General features: G+C 37.7%; 2 protein-coding genes across 10 annotated transcripts in view; one reads left to right on the forward strand and one right to left on the reverse strand.

Moving 5' to 3' along the window:
- LOC129775257 (mucin-12) overlaps nt 1-13,707 on the forward strand; it is a 553,123-nt gene that overhangs the window by 496,199 nt on the left and 43,217 nt on the right. The gene's annotated exons all lie outside the window — the stretch shown is intronic.
- The window catches only part of LOC129775259 (MPN domain-containing protein CG4751), a 71,603-nt gene continuing 69,383 nt past the window's right edge, over nt 11,488-13,707 (reverse strand). The window contains exon 8 of the mRNA XM_055779771.1: nt 11,488-11,591. The gene's annotated coding sequence lies outside the window, so the exon portion shown is untranslated. The remainder of the gene's footprint in view (nt 11,592-13,707) is intronic.

A 13,707-nucleotide genomic window follows, 5' to 3' on the forward strand; every position in this document is an offset into this window, starting at 1 on the left:
ACCACTTGCAAATAACATGTTTCTCCGTTACATGGAATAAATGTTTGATACAGAAAATATGATAGAATAAATACATACTTGTGCTTTCTTCTCCCCTTAGAGAGAGGGGAGGAGTGTCTATTCACAATAGAAACGTTTTGTGCCCCCTAAAATTTTCACATGCCAAATTTGGCTGCATTTGCTAGTTATGCAGAAATTTGTTTTTCATTTGTATGACAGCCCACCCTAAGAGAGGGGGGAGGAGTTTCAAGCCACCATAAAAACATTTATTGCATCCTAAAACCTCCACATGCCAAATTTGGTTTCGTTTGCTTAATTAGTTCTCGAGTTATGCAGAAATTCGTGTTTCATTTGTATGACAGACAGACAGACAGAAATCCATTTTTATATATATAGATTAGAGAGCATTCAGGTGTATACCTGTAAAATTCATAATTCGAGAACAAAATGAGATAAAAACCCAAAATTTTACTGAAGGTATAAAAATATCCAGACCTCAGAATAGATATGGGCAACGTAGTTCACTTTGAAGAACGGCTCAGTCGCTAACCGTTCACCTAAGCGAACTAGTTCTTTTGAACCGTTTTTGAATATTGAAATCTAGCTGGAACAAGATATGAGTTACCTCACAGCTAACATTTTAACATTTTTGGCAAAGTTATTTGACCATTTCTTCTTCACGTTCATACATAGGTTGTAGTGTACGAAACACGAATCGTTCATTGATAGAAAACGGTTTGAGCAGCTCTAAAGCTTTTTACCGTTTCCCGCACTTAAAAAACGTAACAGTTGCCACACGCTTTTCGTACCGACTGAACTTTATCGTAGCTAGAAAACCGAACAAGTACTGATGGGACCACGAAACTTGGTGAGAGTGAAGGACGACATCCTCGAATCCTGCATTCGTAGGAAGAAGGCAAGGGAATTCCTCGGTATCTTCGAAATCCTGCTCTCATCTATCACACTGAATAAAATACTTACTTGGCAGCTCGTTCTTTCAAACTTTCAAACAAACAATTTGCGCTCCTAGCTCAACCAATTTTCCAGCACAGGATGTGGCAACAAACTTGTCCATTGTTGACGCATGTTTCGACTCATATTTTTGTTTCAGATTGAACCTTCAAAACAGCAGCAGCTTCATTACAAATCAAACAAACCATGACTTATGCACGTGAAAAAGTATATTTCAAACAATTTCCCTGGAATACACGTCCTTCGTCAGCCACTTTTCATTTTTTACCAGTGCAGGCTTCCATTTTGCTTTTAATTTATAAAACACACACAGTGGTAAATGAACTCGACTGCACTCTAATGACGAGAGCACAGCAAAATCGAATGAATTTTCTCTCAAACTTTCTCTCTCTCTCTTGTGAACTCACGCGTACATACATCCCGTTCTCTCTCATAAGACTCTTGAAAAAGTTTCCAGCAGTTAAGCCTGGTTTATACGTTGTCAGTTACTCGGTTGCGAGTAAACGACAAACCTTCCGAAGAATAACGAACGTACATTTTATTTGCTTGTATGAGGTTATTCACAATCGAGCTACTTTTTTTGGCTACTCGCCCGTTTACCCCATAAATACAAATCAAACGTAAAATGTCATGGTATAGGTATTAGAGTGCCAATGAAAATGGCCATCTCGAATTACCAAAGTGAACTTGATTAAAAATGTTGATTCCCACGAAAAACTAGCCTATGCAAAATATCAGCTCAATCGGACTTCATTTAATAGTGTAGAACAGCGGTCAAAGTTTGAGTTTTTTGAAAACCGAGAAATCGCCCAATGGGAGAGTAAAGGAAATCGGGGTTTTCGAAAAAAATATTCTTGATGCCAAATGTATTCAAATTGCATGAATCGTTGAGATCTACTGTCATCTCGAAAATGTTTTTTTTGTCAAAAATCGACACTCTGGGACGTTTTTTCGGAATACGAGGCAAAACGTATGGCTTAGGGTGTCAATGAAATTCGTCATATCGATTTTTCATACGAGACTTCCTACGAAATGTTGATTTGCATGATAAAATACCCTCTGCAAAATATAGGCTCATACGGACTTCATTTACTATTGTCGCAGATCTCAAAACTTTAGTTTTCTGAAAATCGAAAAATCTCCCAAAGGAAATCGTGGTTTAAAAAAAAAAGGTTTTTTGATGCCAAATGTCTTAGATTTGCATGAAACGTCGAGATTTATTGTTATCTCGAAAAAAAATTTCTGTCAAAAATTTACTTTTAGACACTTAGTCGTTTTGACGTAGGACTACGTCTAACCGGAAGATATAGGGGGTGAAATGAAAATCTAGGCACTGAACAAGTAGGAAAAAATGCAAGATTTGGAACGCTTATAACTCGAGCATTTCTCAATAGATCGCAAAGGTTTTTGCATCAATTGATAGGAAATATATCTATGCATCTATCATAACGAATAACATTTCATTTTTCTTGAGATAAATAATTGAATAATTGTGAAATATCAAGCATTGTCAAAATGCACTATGTGCCCATTTTTGATTGGTCCATTTTGTGCTTCTCAAATCGTACCGACCAAAACGGGCAACCAGAGCAGCAGCGAAATAGAATGAAGCGTCGGCCTAGAGGCGAATGAACTGAAAAGTTTAAACCCTCTTAAAGCCAAAAAGAAGAAGAAGAATAGAATGAAGCACGATTGGAAAGGAAAAAGAAAAAAATGAACGAAACATTGGTCGCAGTCTCACACATGCGTAATTCTCGAGCCAGCCAGTCAGCTTAAAAATCCCCGCTCCGCAGCCATAACGATCATTCTCATTCAAACCGTACACCACATCGGTTCGCATCACAACACATCAACAAACCAACCCAAGCAACCATGTCTGGACATGGTAAAGGAGGAAAAGTGAAGGGAAAGGCAAAATCCCGCTCGAACCGTGTTGATCTGGAGTTCCCCGCAAGGGTAGCTAGGCCGAGCGCGTTAGTACCAGTGCACCAGTCCACCTGGCCGGCGTTATATAGTTTCGGCCGCCGAAGTGATCGAGTTAGCTGGCAAAGCTGTTTGCGACGATAAGAAAACCCGCATTCGGAACAGAACACGTTCGGTTCGGTGTACATCAAGACAACAGGCAGTTGCAGCGAGTGGCGAGTGGCAAACGCAATCGCAAAACGGCATCAGGTAGCAGAAGAAAAAAGTTTGTTCTTTATACAAACTGCTTTGGTGGCAAATCCAGAACAAGGCGGCATCGAGGGCGTTCGAAATGGTTTTCTAAATTGGAACCATTCCATAAAACATGGCGCTTTCCAGGGCCATTAAACCTTCCAAAAAAGAGTTTAGGAAATACAGTTCAATGCTTTCTAAAACATTATCCAAAATAATAATAAAACACAAATTGATTTTTTCATAATTTGTTTGCCAGGATCTGATGAGTATGTGAATTTGGCAGTTGTTCTGAGCTTATTGCTAGTTGGGGACTTTCCTGATTATTTAATTTTCACCAATTCTTAAATTGTATCCAGATTGAAAGCACAGTAATTTACAATTAGTTCGACATTTAGCTAATTGGACGGACATGTAATGCGACTTATTTAGTTGGACATTTTTGTAAACATAGAGATCCAAATTATGACCCCACATTGAAAGTCGACACTGTACCACTGTCATCGCAAATGTTCAATTACAGGTTAAAATCGCCTCCAATGCGACACTGAGTGGTGCTTCGGCACGTCGCATTGAATGTAATTTACTGTACAACATGTCACAAAGCTGGATCGGAAGAAATTTTCCAACTGTGAAAGCTGTGGCGAGTGGCAACAAATCGCTAAACAGGAAGGTTTAGCCGAACAAGATGGGGATATCGAGTGATAACAAAACAATAAACTCTTTAGATTGAAGATAATTTTGTGATCCTGAAAAGGACCCTTTTTAGCCTGCATGTGAATCCAACGAGCGAACAAATCGTAATGAATGTATTTTTTTGCCATCGCTCCCTTTTAACGCTCATTCGTTCGTCTCGTTGGACTCGCCCCTCTGGCTGAGTCTGCCGATTTGTCTCTATCCTGTGAGTGTGTACCGCTAGAGTATAAAACACGCGGACCCCAAAAAATATCTTATTTTCTTTCAAACCGTAAACCCGTGTGGTTGTACGGCATCGGCATCGTGGACAAAGGAGGACAAGTTAAGGGAAAGGCAAAGTCTCACTCGAATCGTGCAGGTCTCCAGTTCCCTGTTGGTCGCATTCACTGATTGCTCCGCAAGGGTAACTAGGCCGAACGGATTGGTGCCGGAGCACCAGTATACCTAACAGCGATTATAGAGTTTCGGCCGTCGGAGTGCTCGAGTTGGCTTGCAAAGCTGCTCACGACAATCAGAAAACCCGCATCAAGAACAGAGCAGCTTCGGTTCGGCGCTCATCAAGGCAACAATTAGTTTCAGTGAGTGGCATTGTTTCTCCGGCACGTCGAATTAAATGTAATTTACTGAACAATATGTCACAAGCTGGATGGGAAGAAATTTTCCAACTGTGAAAGCTGTGGCGAGTGGCAAACGCAATAGCTAAACAGGAAGGTTTAACCGAACAAGATGGGAATATCGAGTGATAACAAAAACACAACACCAAAGGTTCTTTTCAGAACCATCAACATATTCATAAAGAGTAAACAGTAAACTAATCCATTTTTCAGGTAGATAGGTAGGTATTCACGTAGGAGAAGAAAATAAAACAATATATTTAAAATATATATTTAACAAAAGCTGTCCCCTTTGTATAGTCCTACGTCACTCCGGTTATGTCCCCGACATTATCCACCCGTCTTTTTGTCTGAAAAGTCGATTTTTGACGAAATTTTTTTTTTCGAGATAACAGTAAATCTTTTGAGTAACAACGAGAACAATTGTCAGAAGGTTAAATTAGCAAGGAAAAAACGGAAAAGAAAACAGAAAATGATCAGCTTGGATACACACGATTAACAAGAATTACTCACAAAGTTATTTTTATTTAATTGTATGGGATAATTTTCAACCACATTCTTATTTTCGTTCATATGATTTTTTTTTCAAATCCGGCTGCGGGCCGCATGAACAAGGCTGGAGGGCCGCAGGTTGGCCACCACTGCTCTAGAAAGTCGGAAAAATTGATTTTTTTCGCATTTTCGGAAAGCAATGTTGCAATGCAATGTTGTACCGTAATGATTTTTCGATATTTCTTCTTGTTAAAAAGTTACAGCAAAAACTGTAAAGTAACCTCAACCAAAATAGCATTGTTGTTCGAATCTTAAACGCGGTTTTCTCGAAACTCTCGTTTATCTCAAAATCCAAATTTCATGCAAAAATTATTATTCTGCCCTTCGATGTATTTTTTTAAACTATATTCAATGTACCTTTTAAAATCATTACATCATATTTTTTTATCAATGTCTGTTCATTATTATTATGAAGAAAAATATATTCACGCATTTAATCGAATACCGAAGAACAAGTATTTGAATGAATTGCGAATTGCAATATTTCCCAACGATTGAACCATAAATGATTGACCAGTGTCCGTGGAGCAAGTACCATTGCTCGTTTTTGTCGACACGGGAAGGATCACACTGAAACGCATAGAAAAAATATATGGGAAAATATCAATGTTCCGATTTTTTTTGTTAAGGTATCCAATTTCGAACTAGGGAATTGTATAGTCTAGCATATCCAAAAATCATAGAAAATTACCCGGGGTTTAATTAACAAAAATCCCAAATTTGAACAAAATTATGAACAGTTTGAAAAATGAATACGGAAATACAGTAGAACGACGATAATCCGCGAGCGGATGATTGGCGGTGCGAGTTCCCTTGTAATTATATAGACCTTCTTGAAATTTGGCATTGCTTGGTAGGGCCTTGCGCTTTTGTTTTGGTCATGGCCTTCACATTATCTAAACATTGGATGTACACGACCTTACAGATGGATAGTTTAATGCTTTCTGTATAGAGGAAACATAGTTTTCATGCTGAAATATCTTTTTTTTGTTTTAAACCTCATTTTCAACCTTTCATTGCGTTTTCCGCGATTTTCGTTATACGCGTTGACCTAGCCCGACTATTCCTCAGATAATCGGGGTTCTAGTGTACAGGAAAACCTGTTTTTGTGCGGTTGCTTTTTGTACGATTTTTCATTTTTGTGACTGTTTAGGTGCGATTAGTTTGTGTGATTCAAGACCCGATGTCATAATAAAATCGCACAAAAAGAATCGCACAAGCGATCAATCACCCGAAAGGGGACCGTACAAAAACAGGTTTGCCTGTATAATGAAGAATAAACTCTGAGGTAGCTACCAGTATATTTACAAGGTTTCGCAATCAATAGATTGCACGTGTGATTGCTCATCAGTAATATTTGAACGTTTACAGCAGCGATCTACACGCAGCTGAATCATGAATTCGGTCGCTACCATTGTCTCGACGCTCGGGACGGCAAGAAGTAATAGTTCATATCGGTAATTGAGTGCAGCGATAAGCATAATAGTGTGAAGATCTCGGTCGGACTATCGAAATCGTTGGAGTCCTGCAGTAGGCTTCCACTAGTCGACAATTATGTTTTCTCCTTCTCAATCTGTTGCCCCGATAACTTGGAACTGGAAGGATTTACGTTCATCGACTTGGTCTTAGCGATGATGTCTCACAGACCTGCCCTTACCCTTGGACCTGCTTTCTGAGAGGTCATCAAGCTGCTAACCGTCGGCGAACCTTTTTTTTTTGTCGAGGGATTAAAAACCATGCCTTTAGCGTCACTCTCAGAAGAGAGACCACCCGTCGCTTTAAATGCCCGGCTATGGTAGAGCCCCTCTATCAAACGGTCCCGAACGGTTCAGGTCTTCAAGACTGCCGCCTTCGAACAACGAAAACCTTCGACGTCTGGTTGCGCCAGAATGGTCTACACCTATATAACAATAACCGAAAACGCCGCGGACAAATACCGAAGTTGGAGCTTCGCAAGTGAAGAACTTGTTTCGAATAACGTAAATTTGAACAGCACGAATCACTTGGAAAAGAAAAACCTCTATTCTCAGTAATTAGCTTCCATTCTATTCTTACTTCACATTATCTCACTTTCTACAATCTTCCATCACTCTTCTCTCCCTTTTTCTTTGCTTTCTCTCTCTATCGCGATCATGGCCATGTCACTAAAGCTATCGTACCTGCGCGCAGGGTTTTAACCCCAATTTGTCGATAACCGGATCTGCTCCGGAACTCGAAAACGTGCTGGGCTTCGGGTAGTCTGCGATTGGTTGCCCTTCGTGGAATTCGCAATGCGTATGGCTTGCACCGCGGGACACTGCCTCCGAGTATCGGTCGAACGTTCGGGTAGACTCCCGTCCGTTTGCTTGTGGATTGGGACTCACCCGGTAATTTTCCAGCAGCAAGGCCCTAGATAAGTCGCCTGATGAACAGGCTTTCCTTGATTATTCTTAAACGTAATCGCGAACGGAACACTATAAGCTTTTTTTTAAATTATACGAATATCGAAACAAGCTGATCACTTAGGTACGTTCCGTTTACCGATCACTCCACAAACGAAAATCGAAGAAATCCAAATTCGGTTTGATCATACCTCTGAGTATGCCAAGTGGCTGTAATTAGAATTCGCCCGTAATACCTGTTGCCACGATCGCAGTAAACCTGCCGATGTAGTCATAACGACGGTTACTTTGAAAAATAACAGTTTGAACAAGACGTTTAGCAGCATACACGCGATTGAAGATCACAGAAAAAATATATATAAACGGACAATTTTGTGATAGAGACAGGAGTTAGGAACAATTTGAGGGACATCGGAGAAATTAGAGGTTCAGGTTTTGAAACACCGCACTTTTATCTTGAAGCTATACAACAATTATACTACGAATTAACAAATAAACTGTATTGCTATCAGGAATGGTGTGAACCCGATTGTTTTTAATAACAATACCCATAGTAATACAGCAGACATTTTCCGGAATTCAGAGCCCTCTGCAAGCGAGTCTGTTCTAATCCTCGCCATATTCAAAGACCACCCTCAATTGGGAACTCCACATTTTTTAGGGCATTTTTGAATTTAAATTGAATAATTTTTTTCCTTTTTTTTCTCAACATATTTATTTCCACCAAACGTTGAACGTATAATTTTTTTTTTTCACCAAACGTTACAAGCTTGCTCTGCAAAGCGGCTCCATCCTCGTTGGATGAGCAAAACATCGTCGTCGGCCAGATCAAGATTGTTCAGTTGATCCATGGTTAAAAAATTCCATGACAATTCTCGGTTCGGTCTGTTGTCAATATCTTCAACTGAGATCTCGATGAATTTCATCATGATACAAAGGAGTCACGATAATAATACGCATACCTTTCTCAGCATTAACCCGTATAGTGTAATACTTCATGTCTCCAAAGTGTTCGTTTACATGGTACAGTGCTTGTTCACAGCACTTGCATTTCGAGAGACCCCAATTAAACCTAATTGTGGTAATCTTCAGAATACACTAAACTTTTTCAAATGATACTATCCATACTTCATTGTTCTCTCTTCCGACTGATATTGGAAATGCTTCCATTTTTAGTGGTCGCGCTCTGCGCTCTCCGCTTCAGCGGGCGCGACATTTTCATATTCAAGTATCACATGCTAGTGTTCCAAATTCCTTCAAGCAAGACCGCAGCATGAACTGTTTGTCTATGTTCTTATTCCAACATAACCAAGTCCAAGATATTCCAATACGTTATTTAACTTAATATGTGACTTTTGGATTGTATGCATGGTTTGGTCAACGAATATTTTAATAATAGCAGTTTGGAACAAACCTATGCAACGCTTCATATGCTTCACGGATCCGTCACATGTCGCTCCCGCATGACTTCCAATCTGCATCCCATTTCAAAATTCCACTCGATTTCAGGTTCGTATCGTCAATGGCTTGCAGTGATTGTGAATCCTATACATAATTCACCTACTAAAATCTGATGAATTTAAAATTTACGATTGGGAAAAAAAATAATTCCAAACGATGTTCGAACCAGTCTTGCTAATGGTCACCATTATAAAACTACATGAACATTTGTTCGTTTTATTCATTTGACGTTTATCGTTCGACAATCAACTAAACGCATGCGTAAATAATAGGGGAAATTTGCTTTGGTATGAGCAACTCGTGTAAGTACCGTCAGCCGATCATTAAATAACCCTCGAAAACATTTTGCTAACCCACTGAACTAGGGGCTTTAGAACAAAATACTATGGTCATATGGTCATATGGGTAAGCAGTGAATTTTTGTTAATTTTTTTTTGCAGATTCTTACTGATTTGACATATTTGGTTTAATGGAGGCGTAGTAGTAACATCCGTACCTCTCACGTTAAAGACCACGAGTTTAATTCTCACTCCCAACATTCTTCCGAAATGGAAGTATGTACAATGACGAACCAGCCAAAAGTGTGAAAAGTCATCATAATACAGGAAAAAAAATGTTGATTTGCCATTAATTTGTTATGAAATTATTCGGGCATTGTTTCTTGGTTCTGCCAGAACGAACCAAGCGCCAAAAACATTATTTTGAGATATTTCTATTCCAAGCCTGGGCTCCCTCTAATTGACCGTAGTTGATCAAATCTATTAGTTTATCGCTCATGTGTTACAAGCAGGATGTCTACAAAACACTGAGACTATGAATGTCTGTAAAATAACGCATAATTATTGAAAAAAAAAATACTTTCAGTATTGGTACGCATGCACTCAGTTCACTTTGGCAGAACAAAAGTTAAAGAATATGGGTTTCAGTTCAGTGTGGTTGGATGTATTTTTAGTCTGAATTATTACTAAAATTATACAATTAAAATGATTGAAAAAAACTTAAGATTCTTCGTCGCTGATCAGGTCGTAATCAATATCAACATTGTTTTGATAATCGGGAACCACCTTCATGAAGAATTCATGGTTTACAGGAGGTACTTATTTCATCAGATGTTGGATGTCGTTGTACTTCGCAAAGAAAATACTGTGCCCATTTAGATGTAAAAGTTACATTTTGGCTTGACTAAAAAATGTGAAGGGCCTCCTAATCTCTTCCTCAAGTCTAACTCAAAGAATGGATCATCTGGGCCGTGACTATACTTAAACATATGTATTCCGGGTTTCGATTTTACCACAAAAATTACTTTCATATTTAGACAGTTCACATTTTCTTTGTTCTTATCCTTTTTTCTATTGATAAATAACTTTAGCAACGCTTCAGTGGAGAAACGTTCCTCCGTTGAACCATTGAAACACGAGTTGATTTGGCAATAAATGCTGTTTGTGTTCCTCACGATGCTTTTTCATAAAACTATTTGAAATTTCACAGACGTTGTTCAAAAGACATTTTGTTATGAACAATTTTTGGACAACAATAGAAGTAATTGGCTTGAATCTTCTCAGCCGCAACTACCACCCCTCGTATGTTGATGCATGATTTTCCTGCATTTATATTACGCTTACGTGGTTTTTTCTTCCAAAATTGAGAATCAGCATGCTTACGTTTTTTGAGACACGGCGACGAATCTACGTTCTCCTGATAAATATCCGAGATTTGTTCAATTGTTTTATTTCTTGCTTGTTCTAAAGTGTTATGATCGGAGAAAATTTAAAAAAATGTACAGCCAGAGTGAATTTCGGATCCAGATTCTTTAATAAAGTGAAAAATAAAATTATGTAGCTGCTGGACACGCAAAACTTCTTTATCTTTGCAGCCAGAGCGAACCAACTACATGCTACCTATTAATATAATATTATCACACAACACATTAGTATTTTTTAACGGCTCTTGAGTAATTTGATGAATAGTACATCTATTGACTCACTTTAACTCTTTTCGATAAAATAATATCAAAATAAATGAAAATAAATTAAATATAAAATGTATTATACTTGGTTCATTATGGCCGAACGCAATTTTGAAAAATGCAGATCAGCCCTCTTAACACGATTTTACACTTCAGGGCAGCCCTCAGATTATCTTACTTGCCAGATCCCGACGACAACTGTTCCCAAGAGCTGTCAGAAACAGAAAAATTTGATAGAGATTCAGATAAATAAGAAAAACTGCCTTTTTGAAGAAAACGATCACTATTGTCCATGCCATGATGTTGGTTTATAGTTCACTCTGGTTGAATGCAATTTCGTTTTTTTTTCACAGTCTGCTACACAGAATTTTTGTTTTGCAGCTGTTGTCAACTGTCCGAATGACACGGTCATTTTTTAGTCGCTTTTATAGTTTTATATCCCGATTTATTACATTAAATGAGCGTAAAAATGACAGAAAATGCCATGACTCACAAATACTGGTAAGCATTTGTATAATATATATGGTACGGCAATATAAGATTAATACGAGCGAGCGAAACAAAAGACACGTTTCAAATAAGCACGCATTGCTTGGCCGAGATGGATATATATTTCTCCTTTATGCTGGAAAGTGTTTTCTAGGAGTAAAATTAGAAAACACTTTCCAGCTTCAATTTGTAATAAGATAATATTATCACGCTCATCCCTAACAGCTGTATGGAAGCAGTCTTACATTCCAGCCGGCCTTGGTTTGATTCCCGTTGACTTCGTTTGGACTTTATTTTGGTGCAATCCTAAAAAACATGTAAAAAGAAAAAAAGAAAGAGATGTTTTTAAAGCTATTTGACGCTTCAAGGAATGGAATGACATGTTTTTTGTCAAAAATGAAATGCTTTCTGACAACGCTAGTTTGGGTGTATAATTCGTTTTATGACACTCAACTCCCATTTTTTTTAAATTTCGCTGCAATATCATTTTGAACAATTTTTGGTGAATCTTCAACTAGAGTCTACCAAAATCAATCTTCTCTAAATTTTTTGTAAATTACCCTCATTAACCCGATAAATAACTGTTTGATGTTGATAATTAATTTGCACAACCACAAACTGTCGTTTAAATAGTAAGGCAATTTGTTTTTCCAAAACTGCCCAGAAAAGAAAATTTTACAAACACAGTGTGTCAATAAAAAATCGGAACTGATAGCGAAAATGAACATTATTTCAAATTATGTCAACATTTGCTGAATTCATTATTCAAAGTAGTTTCCTCCAGCTTCAAAACGATTTCGTGTGAAAATTTTATCACTAGTGGCGATGCGGATGACACCCTCAAGGGCGATGTTGAATAGCAAGCATGATTGTCCTTCCCCTTGTCTCAAGCCTTTTTACATCCCGAAGGGATTCGAGAGTGCCCTCGAGACACGCACGAAGCACATTCAGGGTGTCGATTCAAAATCCGAAAAAAAATCCCTGATATTCCCTGATTTTCCCTGATTTTCCAGTAATTTTTCAGAAAAATTCCAGATGTAGACTAGTAGCTAAATTTTCTACTAGTACTTAGCTGTAGTTCCTAAAACATTTAGTTAACTTAAACAATGGAATTTTGGAATGTTTGTGGACATCTCCCAATAAACGAATTGTTGGTCAGATTATAGATTATAGATAGACCCAGATATGGGTGACACTTTCCTCGTTCAAATTGAAAAGTATTTAAGAAAAAATAAATTTAATTTAAAAAGTAAATGTAACTACAGAATGTGCAGAAAAATAATAAAATCATAATCATATTATTATAATATTTATACTATACTTTTTATTAATTTATAGTACGGATGGTTTATACTGCAGTTTTTTGTGAAACTCATATAATATGACTTTGGCATGTGTGATTGTTGTCAATTCGTTTTCAAATTAAGAAAAATATTGCTAGATCATGTAAGAGTTATCTACAAACTAAGTTTGATCTTCATTTAACAATTTATTCGCAAGTTGGCCCTTACAAGACACTCAAAAACGTCGCGTAGGGCGACGTACGTGTTAAAAAAATAGTTTTACTGATACATTTCATAGTTATCTTGAGGAACTCTTAAACACTAGTACAGAATGAGTCATTTTTATTTTGGTTCGGATCAATTTCATGAAACTGTTACGATTTTAACGAAATGCTTTATCTTGCAATCTTTCGGCTCCCTTCTGTGAAATTTTATGAAATTTTCTTCGTTTTACCTCCAGAGATTTCGCTTCTTCCCGTAGCCGTTTCATTAACTTATTCATATGACGATGAAATGAATGAGAATTTCGAACTAGTTGAATTAACTAGCCTTTTTTGTTAATGAATTAACTAACATTTTATTCATGCTATCCAACCAAAGAACAGTATAGCGTCATAAACTTATCGTATAGCACAACCGTTTCCTCTCGCATATTTGCATAGAAACACTCGGTGTTAACAGAAAAGTCTTCTCAACGATCGGGTCTTACACGAGATATAGATGATCATGTTTTTGGTGAAAAGTTCGAAATTTCGTAAAATTTTGGCGAGTATTTTCGAATCCATCAATCCTTTCACGAACCTTGTAAAACATGCAATCCGAAGCTACCCAAATTCAAGAGTTATCTCCTTCATTTTGAAAGACCAGTTGCAGCTCGCGTAATATGACCAGTTCACGTTGATACCGTCCATCGACACAAGAAGTTTGTTCAAATATATAGTTTCCAGCCCTTCTTTGGAAGCTGCAAGTTGATCTATGATGCTCGAGAACGTCTCAAATACATTGACGTCATGAAACGATTTACCAACTCCTTCTCTTCTTCATCCCAAAATCTGACATTCAGATCCATCTGCAGGCTTTTTGAAGTCTCGTTCAGACTCGTCAAAACAACGACAATGTATAACTCACAAAGTTTCATC

Source organism: Toxorhynchites rutilus, chromosome 3, assembly GCF_029784135.1.
Source record: "Toxorhynchites rutilus septentrionalis strain SRP chromosome 3, ASM2978413v1, whole genome shotgun sequence".
Lineage (NCBI taxonomy): Eukaryota > Metazoa > Arthropoda > Insecta > Diptera > Culicidae > Toxorhynchites > Toxorhynchites rutilus.